Here is a 14408-nt window from a genome sequence, read left to right on the forward strand (position 1 = left end):
CCACAAGAGGGATCACTGTTGCGACTGGGATATAAGGCTGCCTGCCACCTGATTCCGCAACTGACTTTGGTTTCTCTTCAATACGCATAAGTCTTTCGCCTTTTACTAAAGACTTCCGTGGAGAGGAACAACAATGAGTTGACCATATTTTTGGCAGGCTCTGCCAATTGGCTGAGCCTCATGTACTTGTGTGAAAAGAAAAGTAGTTGGACAGAGGCTCCTGACAATGGAGCACAAACAAAGTTGTGTTTACTTATCACTGGAGTCACTAGTGCAGCAAGTCTCAAATCACTGTCTGAATCCAAAGTGAAATCAACCAGATTTCAGCAGGATTTTACAGGGATTAATGGTCACTTTACTGGAGTCTCCGGTGGAGCACGTCTCAAATCAGCAAATCACTGTCTGAATTCATTGTGAAATCAACAAGATTTTCAGCAGGAATCATCACTGGAGTCACTAGTGGAGCCTTGCAGCAAGTCTCAAATCTCTGTCTGAATCCATTGTGAAATCAACAAGATTTTCAGCAGGACTTTACAGTGATTAATCATCACTGGAGTCTCTAGTGTCTGAAACAACAGTGAAATCAACCAGATTTCAGCAGGAGTTTACACTTTTGCTTGTAAACAAATCAATGATTTTAGCTTTTTTGAGGACGGGGGCAGCGTGGGGAGTGGGTTGTTAAGTAGCAAGCGACTGCTACGCCCAGTTGAAAGAACCGCACCGCGACAATTGAGATATGTGCTGGTACGTTGGGTCTGCAAACAAACAGTTTGGTGTTATCGCTTCTCGGCCTTTTGGCTAAGATCAAGTGTAGTATCTGTTCTTATCAGTTTAATATCTGATATGTGCTCTATACGAGGACTACATATTAAGCCGATTTTTAGCTCTGGGAGATGAAAAAGGGGCTTGCTCCGTTCACTCCAAGCATCGGCCCGGTATTGCAGCACCTCCGGGAACGGTGCACCCTTTAAATTGTGGAAAATAAAAGAAAGGGTAACCTGAATCAGTGGTGTGGTGTTGGAAATGATTTCTGCTTTGAGTAAAACAAGTCTCACCTCCACATAGTTTTTAAGACTGAGGCTTTTGGCAAGTGACTTATGCTTACTCATCAATAGTGCCTTTGTTTTGCAAGTCTCAAATCACTGATTTTAACTTCACCGATCTGTGAGGACGGTGCCATCTGCGAACCGTCACCACAAATGCTGTGACTGGGAATACCGTCCCTGCCTCTGTCACCACCAACTCATACTTACCTGGCAGGGGAGATACCATGATCAAGAAGGTGGTTCACCCAGGGCGAGGCTCAGTCATTGCACTGCGACTGTGCTGACCACTGCGAATTCCCCAAATGTGGGAATCTCGACTGCATAATTTGTGGTAGTGGGGGACTGCGTTCGCGCTCTCCCCTGATATTGAAGTCAAAGAAAAACCAGGTGTCCCGTTTAATCATCACTGTCTGAATCCCTAGTGAAATCAACCACATTTCAGCAGGATTTTACACGGATTAATCACCACTGCACTGGAGTCTCCGGTGGAGGGAGTCTACAATCAGCAAATCACTGTCTGAATCCAAAGTGAAATCAACCAGATTTCAGCATTAATCATCACTGCGCTGGAGTCTCCAGTGGAGCACGTCTCAAATCAGCAAATCACTGTCTGAATCCAAAGTGAAATCAAGCACATTTCAGCAGGACTTTACACTTTTGCTTGTAAACAAATCAATGAGTTTTTGATGGCTGGTGCTGGGGAATGGGTTTGGCATTGGACAACCGCAGCTCAACCAGTCCCAACCACAAGAGGGATCACTGTTGCGACTGGGATATAAGGCTGCCTGCCACCTGATTCCGCAACTGACTTTGGTTTCTCTTCAATACGCATAAGTCTTTCGCCTTTTACTAAAGACTTCCGTGGAGAGGAACAACAATGAGTTGACCATATTTTTGGCAGGCTCTGCCAATTGGCTGAGCCTCATGTACTTGTGTGAAAAGAAAAGTAGTTGGACAGAGGCTCCTGACAATGGAGCACAAACAAAGTTGTGTTTACTTATCACTGGAGTCACTAGTGCAGCAAGTCTCAAATCACTGTCTGAATCCAAAGTGAAATCAACCAGATTTCAGCAGGATTTTACAGGGATTAATGGTCACTTTACTGGAGTCTCCGGTGGAGCACGTCTCAAATCAGCAAATCACTGTCTGAATTCATTGTGAAATCAACAAGATTTTCAGCAGGAATCATCACTGGAGTCACTAGTGGAGCCTTGCAGCAAGTCTCAAATCTCTGTCTGAATCCATTGTGAAATCAACAAGATTTTCAGCAGGACTTTACAGTGATTAATCATCACTGGAGTCTCTAGTGTCTGAAACAACAGTGAAATCAACCAGATTTCAGCAGGAGTTTACACTTTTGCTTGTAAACAAATCAATGATTTTAGCTTTTTTGAGGACGGGGGCAGCGTGGGGAGTGGGTTGTTAAGTAGCAAGCGACTGCTACGCCCAGTTGAAAGAACCGCACCGCGACAATTGAGATATGTGCTGGTACGTTGGGTCTGCAAACAAACAGTTTGGTGTTATCGCTTCTCGGCCTTTTGGCTAAGATCAAGTGTAGTATCTGTTCTTATCAGTTTAATATCTGATATGTCCTCTATACGAGGACTACATATTAAGCCGATTTTTAGCTCTGGGAGATGAAAAAGGGGCTTGCTCCGTTCACTCCAAGCATCGGCCCGGTATTGCAGCACCTCCGGGAACGGTGCACCCTTTAAATTGTGGAAAATAAAAGAAAGGGTAACCTGAATCAGTGGTGTGGTGTTGGAAATGATTTCTGCTTTGAGTAAAACAAGTCTCACCTCCACATAGTTTTTAAGACTGAGGCTTTTGGCAAGTGACTTATGCTTACTCATCAATAGTGCCTTTGTTTTGCAAGTCTCAAATCACTGATTTTAACTTCACCGATCTGTGAGGACGGTGCCATCTGCGAACCGTCACCACAAATGCTGTGACTGGGAATACCGTCCCTGCCTCTGTCACCACCAACTCATACTTACCTGGCAGGGGAGATACCATGATCAAGAAGGTGGTTCACCCAGGGCGAGGCTCAGTCATTGCACTGCGACTGTGCTGACCACTGCGAATTCCCCAAATGTGGGAATCTCGACTGCATAATTTGTGGTAGTGGGGGACTGCGTTCGCGCTCTCCCCTGATATTGAAGTCAAAGAAAAACCAGGTGTCCCGTTTAATCATCACTGTCTGAATCCCTAGTGAAATCAACCACATTTCAGCAGGATTTTACACGGATTAATCACCACTGCACTGGAGTCTCCGGTGGAGGGAGTCTACAATCAGCAAATCACTGTCTGAATCCAAAGTGAAATCAACCAGATTTCAGCATTAATCATCACTGCGCTGGAGTCTCCAGTGGAGCACGTCTCAAATCAGCAAATCACTGTCTGAATCCAAAGTGAAATCAAGCACATTTCAGCAGGACTTTACACTTTTGCTTGTAAACAAATCAATGAGTTTTTGATGGCTGGTGCTGGGGAATGGGTTTGGCATTGGACAACCGCAGCTCAACCAGTCCCAACCACAAGAGGGATCACTGTTGCGACTGGGATATAAGGCTGCCTGCCACCTGATTCCGCAACTGACTTTGGTTTCTCTTCAATACGCATAAGTCTTTCGCCTTTTACTAAAGACTTCCGTGGAGAGGAACAACAATGAGTTGACCATATTTTTGGCAGGCTCTGCCAATTGGCTGAGCCTCATGTACTTGTGTGAAAAGAAAAGTAGTTGGACAGAGGCTCCTGACAATGGAGCACAAACAAAGTTGTGTTTACTTATCACTGGAGTCACTAGTGCAGCAAGTCTCAAATCACTGTCTGAATCCAAAGTGAAATCAACCAGATTTCAGCAGGATTTTACAGGGATTAATGGTCACTTTACTGGAGTCTCCGGTGGAGCACGTCTCAAATCAGCAAATCACTGTCTGAATTCATTGTGAAATCAACAAGATTTTCAGCAGGAATCATCACTGGAGTCACTAGTGGAGCCTTGCAGCAAGTCTCAAATCTCTGTCTGAATCCATTGTGAAATCAACAAGATTTTCAGCAGGACTTTACAGTGATTAATCATCACTGGAGTCTCTAGTGTCTGAAACAACAGTGAAATCAACCAGATTTCAGCAGGAGTTTACACTTTTGCTTGTAAACAAATCAATGATTTTAGCTTTTTTGAGGACGGGGGCAGCGTGGGGAGTGGGTTGTTAAGTAGCAAGCGACTGCTACGCCCAGTTGAAAGAACCGCACCGCGACAATTGAGATATGTGCTGGTACGTTGGGTCTGCAAACAAACAGTTTGGTGTTATCGCTTCTCGGCCTTTTGGCTAAGATCAAGTGTAGTATCTGTTCTTATCAGTTTAATATCTGATATGTCCTCTATACGAGGACTACATATTAAGCCGATTTTTAGCTCTGGGAGATGAAAAAGGGGCTTGCTCCGTTCACTCCAAGCATCGGCCCGGTATTGCAGCACCTCCGGGAACGGTGCACCCTTTAAATTGTGGAAAATAAAAGAAAGGGTAACCTGAATCAGTGGTGTGGTGTTGGAAATGATTTCTGCTTTGAGTAAAACAAGTCTCACCTCCACATAGTTTTTAAGACTGAGGCTTTTGGCAAGTGACTTATGCTTACTCATCAATAGTGCCTTTGTTTTGCAAGTCTCAAATCACTGATTTTAACTTCACCGATCTGTGAGGACGGTGCCATCTGCGAACCGTCACCACAAATGCTGTGACTGGGAATACCGTCCCTGCCTCTGTCACCACCAACTCATACTTACCTGGCAGGGGAGATACCATGATCAAGAAGGTGGTTCACCCAGGGCGAGGCTCAGTCATTGCACTGCGACTGTGCTGACCACTGCGAATTCCCCAAATGTGGGAATCTCGACTGCATAATTTGTGGTAGTGGGGGACTGCGTTCGCGCTCTCCCCTGATATTGAAGTCAAAGAAAAACCAGGTGTCCCGTTTAATCATCACTGTCTGAATCCATTGTGAAATCAACAAGATTTTCAGCAGGACTTTACAGTGATTAATCATCACTGGAGTCACTAGTGGAGCCTTGCAGCAAGTCTCAAATCTCTGTCTGAATCCATTGTGAAATCAACAAGATTTTCAGCAGGACTTTACAGTGATTAATCATCACTGGAGTCTCTAGTGTCTGAAACAACAGTGAAATCAACCAGATTTCAGCAGGAGTTTACACTTTTGCTTGTAAACAAATCAATGATTTTAGCTTTTTTGAGGACGGGGGCAGCGTGGGGAGTGGGTTGTTAAGTAGCAAGCGACTGCTACGCCCAGTTGAAAGAACCGCACCGCGACAATTGAGATATGTGCTGGTACGTTGGGTCTGCAAACAAACAGTTTGGTGTTATCGCTTCTCGGCCTTTTGGCTAAGATCAAGTGTAGTATCTGTTCTTATCAGTTTAATATCTGATATGTCCTCTATACGAGGACTACATATTAAGCCGATTTTTAGCTCTGGGAGATGAAAAAGGGGCTTGCTCCGTTCACTCCAAGCATCGGCCCGGTATTGCAGCACCTCCGGGAACGGTGCACCCTTTAAATTGTGGAAAATAAAAGAAAGGGTAACCTGAATCAGTGGTGTGGTGTTGGAAATGATTTCTGCTTTGAGTAAAACAAGTCTCACCTCCACATAGTTTTTAAGACTGAGGCTTTTGGCAAGTGACTTATGCTTACTCATCAATAGTGCCTTTGTTTTGCAAGTCTCAAATCACTGATTTTAACTTCACCGATCTGTGAGGACGGTGCCATCTGCGAACCGTCACCACAAATGCTGTGACTGGGAATACCGTCCCTGCCTCTGTCACCACCAACTCATACTTACCTGGCAGGGGAGATACCATGATCAAGAAGGTGGTTCACCCAGGGCGAGGCTCAGTCATTGCACTGCGACTGTGCTGACCACTGCGAATTCCCCAAATGTGGGAATCTCGACTGCATAATTTGTGGTAGTGGGGGACTGCGTTCGCGCTCTCCCCTGATATTGAAGTCAAAGAAAAACCAGGTGTCCCGTTTAATCATCACTGTCTGAATCCCTAGTGAAATCAACCACATTTCAGCAGGATTTTACACGGATTAATCACCACTGCACTGGAGTCTCCGGTGGAGGGAGTCTACAATCAGCAAATCACTGTCTGAATCCAAAGTGAAATCAACCAGATTTCAGCATTAATCATCACTGCGCTGGAGTCTCCAGTGGAGCACGTCTCAAATCAGCAAATCACTGTCTGAATCCAAAGTGAAATCAAGCACATTTCAGCAGGACTTTACACTTTTGCTTGTAAACAAATCAATGAGTTTTTGATGGCTGGTGCTGGGGAATGGGTTTGGCATTGGACAACCGCAGCTCAACCAGTCCCAACCACAAGAGGGATCACTGTTGCGACTGGGATATAAGGCTGCCTGCCACCTGATTCCGCAACTGACTTTGGTTTCTCTTCAATACGCATAAGTCTTTCGCCTTTTACTAAAGACTTCCGTGGAGAGGAACAACAATGAGTTGACCATATTTTTGGCAGGCTCTGCCAATTGGCTGAGCCTCATGTACTTGTGTGAAAAGAAAAGTAGTTGGACAGAGGCTCCTGACAATGGAGCACAAACAAAGTTGTGTTTACTTATCACTGGAGTCACTAGTGCAGCAAGTCTCAAATCACTGTCTGAATCCAAAGTGAAATCAACCAGATTTCAGCAGGATTTTACAGGGATTAATGGTCACTTTACTGGAGTCTCCGGTGGAGCACGTCTCAAATCAGCAAATCACTGTCTGAATTCATTGTGAAATCAACAAGATTTTCAGCAGGAATCATCACTGGAGTCACTAGTGGAGCCTTGCAGCAAGTCTCAAATCTCTGTCTGAATCCATTGTGAAATCAACAAGATTTTCAGCAGGACTTTACAGTGATTAATCATCACTGGAGTCTCTAGTGTCTGAAACAACAGTGAAATCAACCAGATTTCAGCAGGAGTTTACACTTTTGCTTGTAAACAAATCAATGATTTTAGCTTTTTTGAGGACGGGGGCAGCGTGGGGAGTGGGTTGTTAAGTAGCAAGCGACTGCTACGCCCAGTTGAAAGAACCGCACCGCGACAATTGAGATATGTGCTGGTACGTTGGGTCTGCAAACAAACAGTTTGGTGTTATCGCTTCTCGGCCTTTTGGCTAAGATCAAGTGTAGTATCTGTTCTTATCAGTTTAATATCTGATATGTCCTCTATACGAGGACTACATATTAAGCCGATTTTTAGCTCTGGGAGATGAAAAAGGGGCTTGCTCCGTTCACTCCAAGCATCGGCCCGGTATTGCAGCACCTCCGGGAACGGTGCACCCTTTAAATTGTGGAAAATAAAAGAAAGGGTAACCTGAATCAGTGGTGTGGTGTTGGAAATGATTTCTGCTTTGAGTAAAACAAGTCTCACCTCCACATAGTTTTTAAGACTGAGGCTTTTGGCAAGTGACTTATGCTTACTCATCAATAGTGCCTTTGTTTTGCAAGTCTCAAATCACTGATTTTAACTTCACCGATCTGTGAGGACGGTGCCATCTGCGAACCGTCACCACAAATGCTGTGACTGGGAATACCGTCCCTGCCTCTGTCACCACCAACTCATACTTACCTGGCAGGGGAGATACCATGATCAAGAAGGTGGTTCACCCAGGGCGAGGCTCAGTCATTGCACTGCGACTGTGCTGACCACTGCGAATTCCCCAAATGTGGGAATCTCGACTGCATAATTTGTGGTAGTGGGGGACTGCGTTCGCGCTCTCCCCTGATATTGAAGTCAAAGAAAAACCAGGTGTCCCGTTTAATCATCACTGTCTGAATCCATTGTGAAATCAACAAGATTTTCAGCAGGACTTTACAGTGATTAATCATAACTGGAGTCACTAGTGGAGCCTTGCAGCAAGTCTCAAATCTCTGTCTGAATCCATTGTGAAATCAACAAGATTTTCAGCAGGACTTTACAGTGATTAATCATCACTGGAGTCTCTAGTGTCTGAAACAACAGTGAAATCAACCAGATTTCAGCAGGAGTTTACACTTTTGCTTGTAAACAAATCAATGATTTTAGCTTTTTTGAGGACGGGGGCAGCGTGGGGAGTGGGTTGTTAAGTAGCAAGCGACTGCTACGCCCAGTTGAAAGAACCGCACCGCGACAATTGAGATATGTGCTGGTACGTTGGGTCTGCAAACAAACAGTTTGGTGTTATCGCTTCTCGGCCTTTTGGCTAAGATCAAGTGTAGTATCTGTTCTTATCAGTTTAATATCTGATATGTCCTCTATACGAGGACTACATATTAAGCCGATTTTTAGCTCTGGGAGATGAAAAAGGGGCTTGCTCCGTTCACTCCAAGCATCGGCCCGGTATTGCAGCACCTCCGGGAACGGTGCACCCTTTAAATTGTGGAAAATAAAAGAAAGGGTAACCTGAATCAGTGGTGTGGTGTTGGAAATGATTTCTGCTTTGAGTAAAACAAGTCTCACCTCCACATAGTTTTTAAGACTGAGGCTTTTGGCAAGTGACTTATGCTTACTCATCAATAGTGCCTTTGTTTTGCAAGTCTCAAATCACTGATTTTAACTTCACCGATCTGTGAGGACGGTGCCATCTGCGAACCGTCACCACAAATGCTGTGACTGGGAATACCGTCCCTGCCTCTGTCACCACCAACTCATACTTACCTGGCAGGGGAGATACCATGATCAAGAAGGTGGTTCACCCAGGGCGAGGCTCAGTCATTGCACTGCGACTGTGCTGACCACTGCGAATTCCCCAAATGTGGGAATCTCGACTGCATAATTTGTGGTAGTGGGGGACTGCGTTCGCGCTCTCCCCTGATATTGAAGTCAAAGAAAAACCAGGTGTCCCGTTTAATCATCACTGTCTGAATCCCTAGTGAAATCAACCACATTTCAGCAGGATTTTACACGGATTAATCACCACTGCACTGGAGTCTCCGGTGGAGGGAGTCTACAATCAGCAAATCACTGTCTGAATCCAAAGTGAAATCAACCAGATTTCAGCATTAATCATCACTGCGCTGGAGTCTCCAGTGGAGCACGTCTCAAATCAGCAAATCACTGTCTGAATCCAAAGTGAAATCAAGCACATTTCAGCAGGACTTTACACTTTTGCTTGTAAACAAATCAATGAGTTTTTGATGGCTGGTGCTGGGGAATGGGTTTGGCATTGGACAACCGCAGCTCAACCAGTCCCAACCACAAGAGGGATCACTGTTGCGACTGGGATATAAGGCTGCCTGCCACCTGATTCCGCAACTGACTTTGGTTTCTCTTCAATACGCATAAGTCTTTCGCCTTTTACTAAAGACTTCCGTGGAGAGGAACAACAATGAGTTGACCATATTTTTGGCAGGCTCTGCCAATTGGCTGAGCCTCATGTACTTGTGTGAAAAGAAAAGTAGTTGGACAGAGGCTCCTGACAATGGAGCACAAACAAAGTTGTGTTTACTTATCACTGGAGTCACTAGTGCAGCAAGTCTCAAATCACTGTCTGAATCCAAAGTGAAATCAACCAGATTTCAGCAGGATTTTACAGGGATTAATGGTCACTTTACTGGAGTCTCCGGTGGAGCACGTCTCAAATCAGCAAATCACTGTCTGAATTCATTGTGAAATCAACAAGATTTTCAGCAGGAATCATCACTGGAGTCACTAGTGGAGCCTTGCAGCAAGTCTCAAATCTCTGTCTGAATCCATTGTGAAATCAACAAGATTTTCAGCAGGACTTTACAGTGATTAATCATCACTGGAGTCTCTAGTGTCTGAAACAACAGTGAAATCAACCAGATTTCAGCAGGAGTTTACACTTTTGCTTGTAAACAAATCAATGATTTTAGCTTTTTTGAGGACGGGGGCAGCGTGGGGAGTGGGTTGTTAAGTAGCAAGCGACTGCTACGCCCAGTTGAAAGAACCGCACCGCGACAATTGAGATATGTGCTGGTACGTTGGGTCTGCAAACAAACAGTTTGGTGTTATCGCTTCTCGGCCTTTTGGCTAAGATCAAGTGTAGTATCTGTTCTTATCAGTTTAATATCTGATATGTCCTCTATACGAGGACTACATATTAAGCCGATTTTTAGCTCTGGGAGATGAAAAAGGGGCTTGCTCCGTTCACTCCAAGCATCGGCCCGGTATTGCAGCACCTCCGGGAACGGTGCACCCTTTAAATTGTGGAAAATAAAAGAAAGGGTAACCTGAATCAGTGGTGTGGTGTTGGAAATGATTTCTGCTTTGAGTAAAACAAGTCTCACCTCCACATAGTTTTTAAGACTGAGGCTTTTGGCAAGTGACTTATGCTTACTCATCAATAGTGCCTTTGTTTTGCAAGTCTCAAATCACTGATTTTAACTTCACCGATCTGTGAGGACGGTGCCATCTGCGAACCGTCACCACAAATGCTGTGACTGGGAATACCGTCCCTGCCTCTGTCACCACCAACTCATACTTACCTGGCAGGGGAGATACCATGATCAAGAAGGTGGTTCACCCAGGGCGAGGCTCAGTCATTGCACTGCGACTGTGCTGACCACTGCGAATTCCCCAAATGTGGGAATCTCGACTGCATAATTTGTGGTAGTGGGGGACTGCGTTCGCGCTCTCCCCTGATATTGAAGTCAAAGAAAAACCAGGTGTCCCGTTTAATCATCACTGTCTGAATCCATTGTGAAATCAACAAGATTTTCAGCAGGACTTTACAGTGATTAATCATCACTGGAGTCACTAGTGGAGCCTTGCAGCAAGTCTCAAATCTCTGTCTGAATCCATTGTGAAATCAACAAGATTTTCAGCAGGACTTTACAGTGATTAATCATCACTGGAGTCTCTAGTGTCTGAAACAACAGTGAAATCAACCAGATTTCAGCAGGAGTTTACACTTTTGCTTGTAAACAAATCAATGATTTTAGCTTTTTTGAGGACGGGGGCAGCGTGGGGAGTGGGTTGTTAAGTAGCAAGCGACTGCTACGCCCAGTTGAAAGAACCGCACCGCGACAATTGAGATATGTGCTGGTACGTTGGGTCTGCAAACAAACAGTTTGGTGTTATCGCTTCTCGGCCTTTTGGCTAAGATCAAGTGTAGTATCTGTTCTTATCAGTTTAATATCTGATATGTCCTCTATACGAGGACTACATATTAAGCCGATTTTTAGCTCTGGGAGATGAAAAAGGGGCTTGCTCCGTTCACTCCAAGCATCGGCCCGGTATTGCAGCACCTCCGGGAACGGTGCACCCTTTAAATTGTGGAAAATAAAAGAAAGGGTAACCTGAATCAGTGGTGTGGTGTTGGAAATGATTTCTGCTTTGAGTAAAACAAGTCTCACCTCCACATAGTTTTTAAGACTGAGGCTTTTGGCAAGTGACTTATGCTTACTCATCAATAGTGCCTTTGTTTTGCAAGTCTCAAATCACTGATTTTAACTTCACCGATCTGTGAGGACGGTGCCATCTGCGAACCGTCACCACAAATGCTGTGACTGGGAATACCGTCCCTGCCTCTGTCACCACCAACTCATACTTACCTGGCAGGGGAGATACCATGATCAAGAAGGTGGTTCACCCAGGGCGAGGCTCAGTCATTGCACTGCGACTGTGCTGACCACTGCGAATTCCCCAAATGTGGGAATCTCGACTGCATAATTTGTGGTAGTGGGGGACTGCGTTCGCGCTCTCCCCTGATATTGAAGTCAAAGAAAAACCAGGTGTCCCGTTTAATCATCACTGTCTGAATCCCTAGTGAAATCAACCACATTTCAGCAGGATTTTACACGGATTAATCACCACTGCACTGGAGTCTCCGGTGGAGGGAGTCTACAATCAGCAAATCACTGTCTGAATCCAAAGTGAAATCAACCAGATTTCAGCATTAATCATCACTGCGCTGGAGTCTCCAGTGGAGCACGTCTCAAATCAGCAAATCACTGTCTGAATCCAAAGTGAAATCAAGCACATTTCAGCAGGACTTTACACTTTTGCTTGTAAACAAATCAATGAGTTTTTGATGGCTGGTGCTGGGGAATGGGTTTGGCATTGGACAACCGCAGCTCAACCAGTCCCAACCACAAGAGGGATCACTGTTGCGACTGGGATATAAGGCTGCCTGCCACCTGATTCCGCAACTGACTTTGGTTTCTCTTCAATACGCATAAGTCTTTCGCCTTTTACTAAAGACTTCCGTGGAGAGGAACAACAATGAGTTGACCATATTTTTGGCAGGCTCTGCCAATTGGCTGAGCCTCATGTACTTGTGTGAAAAGAAAAGTAGTTGGACAGAGGCTCCTGACAATGGAGCACAAACAAAGTTGTGTTTACTTATCACTGGAGTCACTAGTGCAGCAAGTCTCAAATCACTGTCTGAATCCAAAGTGAAATCAACCAGATTTCAGCAGGATTTTACAGGGATTAATGGTCACTTTACTGGAGTCTCCGGTGGAGCACGTCTCAAATCAGCAAATCACTGTCTGAATTCATTGTGAAATCAACAAGATTTTCAGCAGGAATCATCACTGGAGTCACTAGTGGAGCCTTGCAGCAAGTCTCAAATCTCTGTCTGAATCCATTGTGAAATCAACAAGATTTTCAGCAGGACTTTACAGTGATTAATCATCACTGGAGTCTCTAGTGTCTGAAACAACAGTGAAATCAACCAGATTTCAGCAGGAGTTTACACTTTTGCTTGTAAACAAATCAATGATTTTAGCTTTTTTGAGGACGGGGGCAGCGTGGGGAGTGGGTTGTTAAGTAGCAAGCGACTGCTACGCCCAGTTGAAAGAACCGCACCGCGACAATTGAGATATGTGCTGGTACGTTGGGTCTGCAAACAAACAGTTTGGTGTTATCGCTTCTCGGCCTTTTGGCTAAGATCAAGTGTAGTATCTGTTCTTATCAGTTTAATATCTGATATGTCCTCTATACGAGGACTACATATTAAGCCGATTTTTAGCTCTGGGAGATGAAAAAGGGGCTTGCTCCGTTCACTCCAAGCATCGGCCCGGTATTGCAGCACCTCCGGGAACGGTGCACCCTTTAAATTGTGGAAAATAAAAGAAAGGGTAACCTGAATCAGTGGTGTGGTGTTGGAAATGATTTCTGCTTTGAGTAAAACAAGTCTCACCTCCACATAGTTTTTAAGACTGAGGCTTTTGGCAAGTGACTTATGCTTACTCATCAATAGTGCCTTTGTTTTGCAAGTCTCAAATCACTGATTTTAACTTCACCGATCTGTGAGGACGGTGCCATCTGCGAACCGTCACCACAAATGCTGTGACTGGGAATACCGTCCCTGCCTCTGTCACCACCAACTCATACTTACCTGGCAGGGGAGATACCATGATCAAGAAGGTGGTTCACCCAGGGCGAGGCTCAGTCATTGCACTGCGACTGTGCTGACCACTGCGAATTCCCCAAATGTGGGAATCTCGACTGCATAATTTGTGGTAGTGGGGGACTGCGTTCGCGCTCTCCCCTGATATTGAAGTCAAAGAAAAACCAGGTGTCCCGTTTAATCATCACTGTCTGAATCCATTGTGAAATCAACAAGATTTTCAGCAGGACTTTACAGTGATTAATCATAACTGGAGTCACTAGTGGAGCCTTGCAGCAAGTCTCAAATCTCTGTCTGAATCCATTGTGAAATCAACAAGATTTTCAGCAGGACTTTACAGTGATTAATCATCACTGGAGTCTCTAGTGTCTGAAACAACAGTGAAATCAACCAGATTTCAGCAGGAGTTTACACTTTTGCTTGTAAACAAATCAATGATTTTAGCTTTTTTGAGGACGGGGGCAGCGTGGGGAGTGGGTTGTTAAGTAGCAAGCGACTGCTACGCCCAGTTGAAAGAACCGCACCGCGACAATTGAGATATGTGCTGGTACGTTGGGTCTGCAAACAAACAGTTTGGTGTTATCGCTTCTCGGCCTTTTGGCTAAGATCAAGTGTAGTATCTGTTCTTATCAGTTTAATATCTGATATGTCCTCTATACGAGGACTACATATTAAGCCGATTTTTAGCTCTGGGAGATGAAAAAGGGGCTTGCTCCGTTCACTCCAAGCATCGGCCCGGTATTGCAGCACCTCCGGGAACGGTGCACCCTTTAAATTGTGGAAAATAAAAGAAAGGGTAACCTGAATCAGTGGTGTGGTGTTGGAAATGATTTCTGCTTTGAGTAAAACAAGTCTCACCTCCACATAGTTTTTAAGACTGAGGCTTTTGGCAAGTGACTTATGCTTACTCATCAATAGTGCCTTTGTTTTGCAAGTCTCAAATCACTGATTTTAACTTCACCGATCTGTGAGGACGGTGCCATCTGCGA

The 14408-nt window shown here is 44.8% G+C and overlaps 25 non-coding genes across 25 annotated transcripts; all 25 read left to right on the plus strand.

The window, feature by feature from the left end:
- Positions 1-61: 61 nt before the first annotated feature.
- Positions 62-176, plus strand: LOC144400644 (U5 spliceosomal RNA). The gene has a single exon (XR_013462579.1). It is a non-coding gene; the product is annotated as a U5 spliceosomal RNA (small nuclear RNA).
- Positions 177-778: 602 nt separating this feature from the next.
- LOC144400430 (U2 spliceosomal RNA) lies at positions 779-969 on the plus strand. Its single transcript, XR_013462368.1, has one exon. It is a non-coding gene; the product is annotated as a U2 spliceosomal RNA (small nuclear RNA).
- A 276-nt stretch (positions 970-1245) lies between these two features.
- LOC144400133 (U1 spliceosomal RNA) lies at positions 1246-1409 on the plus strand. Its single transcript, XR_013462071.1, has one exon. It is a non-coding gene; the product is annotated as a U1 spliceosomal RNA (small nuclear RNA).
- A 442-nt stretch (positions 1410-1851) lies between these two features.
- Positions 1852-1966, plus strand: LOC144400645 (U5 spliceosomal RNA). The gene has a single exon (XR_013462580.1). It is a non-coding gene; the product is annotated as a U5 spliceosomal RNA (small nuclear RNA).
- A 602-nt stretch (positions 1967-2568) lies between these two features.
- On the plus strand, positions 2569-2759 carry LOC144400371 (U2 spliceosomal RNA). The gene has a single exon (XR_013462309.1). It is a non-coding gene; the product is annotated as a U2 spliceosomal RNA (small nuclear RNA).
- Positions 2760-3035: 276 nt separating this feature from the next.
- On the plus strand, positions 3036-3199 carry LOC144400134 (U1 spliceosomal RNA). Its single transcript, XR_013462072.1, has one exon. It is a non-coding gene; the product is annotated as a U1 spliceosomal RNA (small nuclear RNA).
- Positions 3200-3641: 442 nt separating this feature from the next.
- On the plus strand, positions 3642-3756 carry LOC144400646 (U5 spliceosomal RNA). The gene has a single exon (XR_013462581.1). It is a non-coding gene; the product is annotated as a U5 spliceosomal RNA (small nuclear RNA).
- Positions 3757-4358: 602 nt separating this feature from the next.
- On the plus strand, positions 4359-4549 carry LOC144400373 (U2 spliceosomal RNA). Its single transcript, XR_013462311.1, has one exon. It is a non-coding gene; the product is annotated as a U2 spliceosomal RNA (small nuclear RNA).
- A 276-nt stretch (positions 4550-4825) lies between these two features.
- Positions 4826-4989, plus strand: LOC144400135 (U1 spliceosomal RNA). Its single transcript, XR_013462073.1, has one exon. It is a non-coding gene; the product is annotated as a U1 spliceosomal RNA (small nuclear RNA).
- Positions 4990-5426: 437 nt separating this feature from the next.
- LOC144400374 (U2 spliceosomal RNA) lies at positions 5427-5617 on the plus strand. The gene has a single exon (XR_013462312.1). It is a non-coding gene; the product is annotated as a U2 spliceosomal RNA (small nuclear RNA).
- Positions 5618-5893: 276 nt separating this feature from the next.
- Positions 5894-6057, plus strand: LOC144400136 (U1 spliceosomal RNA). Its single transcript, XR_013462074.1, has one exon. It is a non-coding gene; the product is annotated as a U1 spliceosomal RNA (small nuclear RNA).
- Positions 6058-6499: 442 nt separating this feature from the next.
- Positions 6500-6614, plus strand: LOC144400648 (U5 spliceosomal RNA). The gene has a single exon (XR_013462583.1). It is a non-coding gene; the product is annotated as a U5 spliceosomal RNA (small nuclear RNA).
- Positions 6615-7216: 602 nt separating this feature from the next.
- On the plus strand, positions 7217-7407 carry LOC144400375 (U2 spliceosomal RNA). The gene has a single exon (XR_013462313.1). It is a non-coding gene; the product is annotated as a U2 spliceosomal RNA (small nuclear RNA).
- Positions 7408-7683: 276 nt separating this feature from the next.
- Positions 7684-7847, plus strand: LOC144400137 (U1 spliceosomal RNA). The gene has a single exon (XR_013462075.1). It is a non-coding gene; the product is annotated as a U1 spliceosomal RNA (small nuclear RNA).
- Positions 7848-8284: 437 nt separating this feature from the next.
- Positions 8285-8475, plus strand: LOC144400376 (U2 spliceosomal RNA). Its single transcript, XR_013462314.1, has one exon. It is a non-coding gene; the product is annotated as a U2 spliceosomal RNA (small nuclear RNA).
- Positions 8476-8751: 276 nt separating this feature from the next.
- On the plus strand, positions 8752-8915 carry LOC144400138 (U1 spliceosomal RNA). Its single transcript, XR_013462076.1, has one exon. It is a non-coding gene; the product is annotated as a U1 spliceosomal RNA (small nuclear RNA).
- Positions 8916-9357: 442 nt separating this feature from the next.
- LOC144400649 (U5 spliceosomal RNA) lies at positions 9358-9472 on the plus strand. Its single transcript, XR_013462584.1, has one exon. It is a non-coding gene; the product is annotated as a U5 spliceosomal RNA (small nuclear RNA).
- A 602-nt stretch (positions 9473-10074) lies between these two features.
- Positions 10075-10265, plus strand: LOC144400377 (U2 spliceosomal RNA). The gene has a single exon (XR_013462315.1). It is a non-coding gene; the product is annotated as a U2 spliceosomal RNA (small nuclear RNA).
- Positions 10266-10541: 276 nt separating this feature from the next.
- On the plus strand, positions 10542-10705 carry LOC144400139 (U1 spliceosomal RNA). Its single transcript, XR_013462077.1, has one exon. It is a non-coding gene; the product is annotated as a U1 spliceosomal RNA (small nuclear RNA).
- A 437-nt stretch (positions 10706-11142) lies between these two features.
- On the plus strand, positions 11143-11333 carry LOC144400379 (U2 spliceosomal RNA). The gene has a single exon (XR_013462317.1). It is a non-coding gene; the product is annotated as a U2 spliceosomal RNA (small nuclear RNA).
- A 276-nt stretch (positions 11334-11609) lies between these two features.
- LOC144400140 (U1 spliceosomal RNA) lies at positions 11610-11773 on the plus strand. The gene has a single exon (XR_013462078.1). It is a non-coding gene; the product is annotated as a U1 spliceosomal RNA (small nuclear RNA).
- A 442-nt stretch (positions 11774-12215) lies between these two features.
- Positions 12216-12330, plus strand: LOC144400650 (U5 spliceosomal RNA). The gene has a single exon (XR_013462585.1). It is a non-coding gene; the product is annotated as a U5 spliceosomal RNA (small nuclear RNA).
- Positions 12331-12932: 602 nt separating this feature from the next.
- On the plus strand, positions 12933-13123 carry LOC144400380 (U2 spliceosomal RNA). Its single transcript, XR_013462318.1, has one exon. It is a non-coding gene; the product is annotated as a U2 spliceosomal RNA (small nuclear RNA).
- Positions 13124-13399: 276 nt separating this feature from the next.
- Positions 13400-13563, plus strand: LOC144400141 (U1 spliceosomal RNA). The gene has a single exon (XR_013462079.1). It is a non-coding gene; the product is annotated as a U1 spliceosomal RNA (small nuclear RNA).
- A 437-nt stretch (positions 13564-14000) lies between these two features.
- On the plus strand, positions 14001-14191 carry LOC144400381 (U2 spliceosomal RNA). The gene has a single exon (XR_013462319.1). It is a non-coding gene; the product is annotated as a U2 spliceosomal RNA (small nuclear RNA).
- The last annotated feature ends 217 nt before the right edge of the window (positions 14192-14408 follow it).

This window comes from Gasterosteus aculeatus, chromosome 2, assembly GCF_964276395.1.
Source record: "Gasterosteus aculeatus chromosome 2, fGasAcu3.hap1.1, whole genome shotgun sequence".
NCBI lineage: Eukaryota > Metazoa > Chordata > Actinopteri > Perciformes > Gasterosteidae > Gasterosteus > Gasterosteus aculeatus.